The sequence below is a fragment of the Phascolarctos cinereus genome, unplaced genomic scaffold, assembly GCF_003287225.1.
Source record: "Phascolarctos cinereus isolate Bilbo 61053 unplaced genomic scaffold, phaCin_HiC Scaffold_3;HRSCAF=262, whole genome shotgun sequence".
NCBI classification, from domain to species: Eukaryota; Metazoa; Chordata; class Mammalia; order Diprotodontia; family Phascolarctidae; genus Phascolarctos; species Phascolarctos cinereus.
In genome coordinates this window covers 42,654,262-42,660,924 of record NW_027555736.1, presented here as the reverse complement: position 1 = coordinate 42,660,924, position 6,663 = coordinate 42,654,262, and the positions used below count along the sequence as shown (strand labels likewise).

The 6,663-nt window shown below is 38.7% G+C and overlaps 1 pseudogene; it reads right to left on the bottom strand.

The window, feature by feature from the left end:
• Positions 1 to 5,456: 5,456 nt before the first annotated feature.
• On the bottom strand, positions 5,457 to 6,433 carry LOC110213958 (olfactory receptor 6C74-like; annotated as a pseudogene).
• Positions 6,434 to 6,663: the final 230 nt, after the last annotated feature.

Sequence of the window (6,663 nt, the reverse complement as noted above, 5' to 3'; positions counted from 1 at the left end):
AATATAATGATCTTAAATGATTTCCCCTCAATCATTTTTACAGATTAGTTTTTTTTTTTTACTATGAGATACTTATATTTTTTTAAACATTTCTAGCCTTTTGACTATTTGTTATTTCTCAATATTTCATGGAAGCATTAACTTCTATTTGGTCAATTCTAACATTGAGATAATTACAGTCAGATGCCTCCTGTTCAAAGCTGTTAATTCTCTTTACGTATTTTTCTTCCAAGATTCTTATTTCCTTTCCCATTTTTCACCTCTGCCATTTCATTGGGTTTTAAAAAATCATTTTTAAATCTCTCTTGCTCTCTCTCTGACTCTAACTTTAATTTCTCCAGGAACTCTAGTTGGAACAACTACAACTGCCACAACAATAATAGCCAACATCTATCTATCTATCTATCTATCTATCTATCTATCTATCTATCTATCTATCTATCTATCTATCTGTCTATCTATGTCAGAATTATACACATGCTACATTTCTTGAGGCTTTCCTTGCAGATATTTTGGAGCCATTTTCTTTTAGTGGAACAGTGTCTTGACCTTCCCTGTCGTCATAGTAGCTCCTTATGGTTGGATTTTTTTCTTTTTTCATTCTTCCGGCCTACTTCTTGGCTCTTACAATTCTGGGGGGAATATCAGGAAAAATCCTATGCTGGATTCTTTAGCTGTTTTCTTGGGATATTCATTCTTATATCATTTTATAATGTCAGGGGCAGCTCACACTGTGACTCAGCAATCTTTCAGTGTTCCCATATTTGCATGATTTACAGAGAAGTCTGCTCACTGCCTTCCTGCTCTGAACTCTGGAAATTCCTGACCCAGGTTTAAATCTGAGCAAGATCTCTCTTCTCTTGTCCTTGATTGCATTTTATTTGACTGCTATTGGACCCAACCACTATTAGCCTAATAGTAGCCCCTGCGAGTTCACCAAGACTAAAGTGCAGACTCCTCTTTTTCCTTCTTATTTCATTGCAGACTTTGGTCTGGAGGATGATACTGAATCTGGGCTCTATTTCTGGGGTCATGGCCATATAACTACTGTGAACTTGCTCCTTCTTCAGTACAAAGCAAAGACCTGTGACTGAGACCATGAGTACTCCTCTCCACCACCCCCAGGTCTAGGTCTCCTTCTCAGTCCATGCTGCATCTGTGTCCTGGGAACTGGGTGGTGAGCCACAGAGACACCACATACCCCTGTTCATGAATAATGTTCAGGGACACCTGTCATCTATTCTTGTCCTGATGCTTTCTGCCCTGTGTGTAGCCTGATTTTCTTTTCATTTCTTAGGTACTAGAGCTCCTGGCCAGACCCCTTCCCCAGTCTCTGGGGACCTCTCTGTTGGACTCTTTCTGTTGGACAAGGCTGGAAAAAATAACTCACTATAACTTTTTTCCTTCTATTTCCCAATCACCGTTTGTTATGGTGTCATTTTAAGGTCTTTGTAGAGGAAGCATGGTTGAGGCCCTGGACTGTAATTCCTCCTGCTGCTCTGCCATATTGACTTCCTCAAGGCCCTTACTTTCTCAAAGTCTTAAACTGAAAATATTTCTGTATAACTGAGGTGAGTATGAAATTAGCTGAAATAGAGAGGAGTCCTTAGCAACTTGGTGGCAATCCTGACTTCCTGGATGAAGATGAAAGAAACTTCTTGCCTGGGCCTCATAGCCTCTATGGAGGAGTAGCCCTTCAGCAGATGTGTCCAAATGGACAGATTTGTTATCACTCCCAGGAAGAGAGATGTTTTGGCTCAGGTAACAGGGAACACCTTGGCACCTGGGTACGCTCTAAGCAAAGAAATAATAATCTTCTTAGGTACCTTACTATAGATGCTCCTGACCTATGATGATGATTGGTGACTGTGATGGAAGTGTGATCACCTGCAATGAGGCCCAGGTATTCCTGATACTCTTTCTGCTTATGGCTACATTTTCCATCAGGAGATGCATTGTAAACTGGGGTCTGCAGGAGGGGAAAAGAGAATAGGCCTTTATGTAGCACCTACTACTGTGCAAAACACTTTACAAATATTATTTCATTTGATTCTCACAAAAACCCTGGGAGGTAAGTGCTGTTATGGTCCTCATTGGAAAATGAGGAAACTTAGATAAACAGAGGTTAAGTGACTTGCCCTGGGTCACATAGCTTGTACTTATCTGATGTTGGACTTGAACTTAAATAAAGTCATCTGGACTCCAGGCTCAGCATTTAATCTACCTGTCAGCCTCTGAAATACAAAGATTTATCATCCTCTGTCACTTGTGCTAGATTATTTAGATCAGAGATTCAGTTATAGTAAAGTGAGGAGAAAAAAACCTTGTTTTCTGGTCTTGGTTTTCCTTTATATGTAGTCAACAAGGACAACAACAACAATGCTAACAACTAGCATTTATAAAGTCACTCCTTCAGGGTATGGTTACAGCAAAGATTTCTGTTCCTTTCTTCCTTCCTTCCTTTCTCCCTCCCTCCCTCCCTCTCTTCTTTCTTTCTCCCTCCCTCCCTCCCTCCCTTCTTTCTTTCTTTCTTTCTTTCTTTCTTTCTTTCTTTCTTTCTTTCTTTCTTTCTTTCTTTCTTTCTTTCTTTTTTCTTTCTTTCTTTCTTTCTTTCTTTTTCTTTCTTTCTTTCTTTCTTTCTTTCTTTCTTTCTTTCTTTCTTTCTTTCTTTTTTCCTATTTTTGTTTTTCTTTTACCTGTATTAAAGTCATCCTTCATTGCTGCCTACTTCTCCCATCTCCACAACCTTAATGAATATCATCTTCGAGAATAAAGAACAAACAACAACAAAAAATGTCTCTAAGGTCAGGGTTGTCTGGTAATCATGACCTTAAGTCCATTTAAATGGTAAGATGTCCCCTAGAAGACTTTTAGGACTTTGCCCTCAATGAGAGAGATGTAGCTAACAGTAATATCTACTTCCCCAGGCTAGGTTAAATTTTCTTTGAGAAGAAAAAGAAACTGTCCTTTAGACTGAATTGGTCCAGGAAATGAAGGCCTGAACTTCTAACTAGTTTCTTGATAGCCTAAGGAATAAAAACCAAGCCCAAGAGGAGTTGGAGCTCTTCATTTTATTGTTATATGGTTTAGTAGTATATAATTTCATTCCAAACTGGAGCCTAAACCACCAGATTGGCCTTACTCAGAACTCACAGAGCATTCTCTACTATACAAACCTTGAAATTACCTTGTCACAAATACATACACAACCACTAAGAAAAAAAATAATTAATTGATCAACAAGCATTTATTAGGGGCTTATAAAGTGAAAGGAACACTGAAGCTTTATATAAATTATGTTTGGACTATTTACATTTTCAGGATATATGGACATCTGCAGATAAGGTGTTAGCACATAGGAAATGTGATAAGGGAAGTACAAATAGGGGCAACGCATGCCTTCAATACTGCAAAACTACTGATGTAGTCAATAGATGTCATCCCACTGCTCTCAGCTTGACCTATGCCCCACCATGTGATGTTTTCTGTTGCTCAGATAGATAAGGTCTCTTCCTATGCTTCAGCTTTGGCTCTGCTCTGAGGTCATGCCTATAGGTCGTCCACCTAGGGGAGGTGAGAATCTTAGTAAACTTCTCTTGTGCAGAGAAGACTATAGCTCTCTTCGGCCAGCATTTTCATCCAATATTTATGAAGCCCTCTTCTGCTTATCCAGGATGCCCCCAGAAATATAGATGTCTAGACTGAAACTTATATCCTTCTGAAAGATGTCTTTCTCAATTTCTTTTAACTCAGATGAACTCTCCAGTGAATTGAACCACTCTGAAATGCCTTTTGTTGTTACTCCCTGGGCCTTTCAGTTCAATCACTGGCCAAATTGAACTCAGTGCAACCTCCACCCACTGCTTCTGATTCTGTCACATGTAGCCAAATAAAACAATTCTGATCTCTCCTCCTGGACAGCATATCAAATGCTTGAGAACAGGTATTGCATGTCCTATGAGTCTTCTTTTCTGCAGACTGCCAGGTGGTGCAATGAATGGAGTGCTGGGCTTGGAGTCAGGAAGACCTCAGTTCAAATCTGGTCTCAGACATTTAGTGTGTGAAGGACGGTTGTTGTGATCACCAAATAAGCCAGTATTTGGATACAGCTTAGCATACTGGTTGGTCTTATATACATGCTTATTCCCCATCCCCTCCACCTGGCAAAGGTGAAACATCCCAACTTTCTTCTACCTTTCCTTCTACGGTATGCTATCGAGTTCTTGACTGTCCTGGTTGCCCTCCTCCACATGTTCTCCAGCTTCTCAGTATTGTTCCCATCTGTGACCAGATGTAATCTGACCAGAGCAAACTATCAAGGGACCACCACCTCCTTTTTTTTTTTTGGAAAGGTCTATGTCTACCTCCATTAAGTTCTCTTACCTTTTCTTAGTGCATCTGGCTCTTTAGTAAAACCTATAAATCCCTTCTCAAAGTACTGCTTTTAAATTAATAAAACCAAATGCACAGGATTATGAAGGTAACCAATTACATGGAAATACAGTTATCAAAGTGTTTACAAATAAATTTACAATCCTCATGTTAAAAACCCCTTATCTCTACAATGTTTCCTCTACTTGTTCCTTCTTTTCCACATCAACTACCACCACTCTATTTTTGTTCTTCCTTGCCTTTCATCTGTATAATTGGAATTGTTTTTTTTTTCCTGAGTTGTCCCTGTTTCTATTCCATGTAGAGATGATATTTGTAAAAGGCTTAGCACAATGCCTAAAAATGTAGTAAACATTCAATAAATGTTTTTTTTCTCCTTGTATTCCTTCCCTAAAGAGTTACTCATCTCTAGTTGGATGGTCATATTGTAATGGCCACCATGAAGTTTTCACACAATAGTTTACTGAGCATTCAATAACATTTTTATTCAGCTATTGTCTGCCAGGCACTGAGCCAGACCTAGGGAGGATGGATATAAAGAGAAAATGAAACAGTCCCTACACAGACAGAGTTTATGTTATATTAGGACAAACAACATGTTTTCATTTAAGTATATTCAAAATATGTGCAAAGTAAATGGAATGGAATATTTGGAGGTGTATGTGACAGCTGGGTGGACCAGGAAAGGAATCAGAGAGGAAGGTCCATTTGAGCTGAGCTTTGATAGAAATATGGATGCTTAGGTGTAGGGGTGTGTATATAAAGGGCTTATTACCTTATAAAATGAATTTATTTTCAATTACTGAGAGCCATTTTGTGCAGAAAACAGTAAGAGATTCTTTGTAGATTTAGACGGCAAAGTAAAACCAGTTCATATTTTCCTGGGGACACACTGTCTGTCTAGTGAAGTAATAATTTCCTCAAATGAGAGGTTTTCATGGAGGGTGTGGAATATGCTGAGGGATTTTAGAGATGTCAGGGATTTTGTAGAGAGAATTCATGTCTCAGATGATGGGTCAGACAAGATAAGTTGTAAATGTGGCCAACTCTAAGTTTCTCCAATTCTATCTCAACAATTTAATTTTGTACAGAGCATTTCTGAAGGCCTGTTTCACCTGCTTGTTTCTTAGAGTATAAATGAAGGGGTTCAGCACAGGGGTTGCCACAGTGTTCACAAGAACTAACTCTCCATGGCTATCTAACCTGTTAGCTTGCTTTGGTATCACATACGTAAAAATAGAGCTTCCATATGTTACAGAGAGGACAATGAGATGGAAGAGCATGTGGAGAAAGCTTTCTGCCGTTCTTTGCCTGAAGGGAGATGTGCTATTGTTTTTACTATATTGATATAGGATATGACAGATATCACAAGAGAAGACAGAACAATAAACATAGCTTAAAAAAAGCCCAATGATTCCACCTCACTAGCATCAGAGCATGAGACATGGATCAGAGGACCCAGATCACAGAAAAAATGATGAATGTTATTAGGTCCACAGAATGATAAGGCAGACATCTTTAATGTCAGACTGAAGACAAGGATGAAACCCAAAATTTAGCAGGATAAAACTAATAGGATACAGACCCTCTTGTTCATGATGCTATGGTAATGAAGTGGGTTGCAGATTGCAATGTACCTATCAAGGGATAATACACTCAACAGAAATAAACCTGTTGATGCCCAAAATATGAAGAAAAAGAATTGTGTAAGACATGCTGCAAAGGAGATAGTTTGTGCACCAGAGAAAAAGATGGTCAGGAGTTTGGGAATAATAGTTGTTATACAGCAACTTTCCAGAAGAGAGAAATTACCGAGAAAGAAGTACATTGGTACTTGGAGACGGTGGTCAATCCATGTGAGGATGACAATGACTGTGTTTCCCGTCATGGATACCAAGTATAGCACTAAATGGATGACAAAGAGGAGTGTGCCCAGGTGCTGGACAGCAGGGAAGCCCTCCAGGATGAACTCCTCGACATTTGTTTCATTGCTTTCTGTACCATCTTCTCTCTTTGACCTGTAAAACCAAGAACAAATCATATCCAATAAATAGTAATAGGCAACTTTAACTGTTTCTGCAATGTTGTTACATATTTTTAAACTAATGTTATAATTAAGTATGAATGCAACAGGAGGAAATTTATTCAAATGAAAGGAAAAGCTGTCTTGATTAAAGTCAAAATTGATTAAATCCATTAATCCATAAGTTAGAGCTTCCCAAAACATAAAAATAACTCTGAATAACCTTGAAACCTCCTGTCTCACCCCAA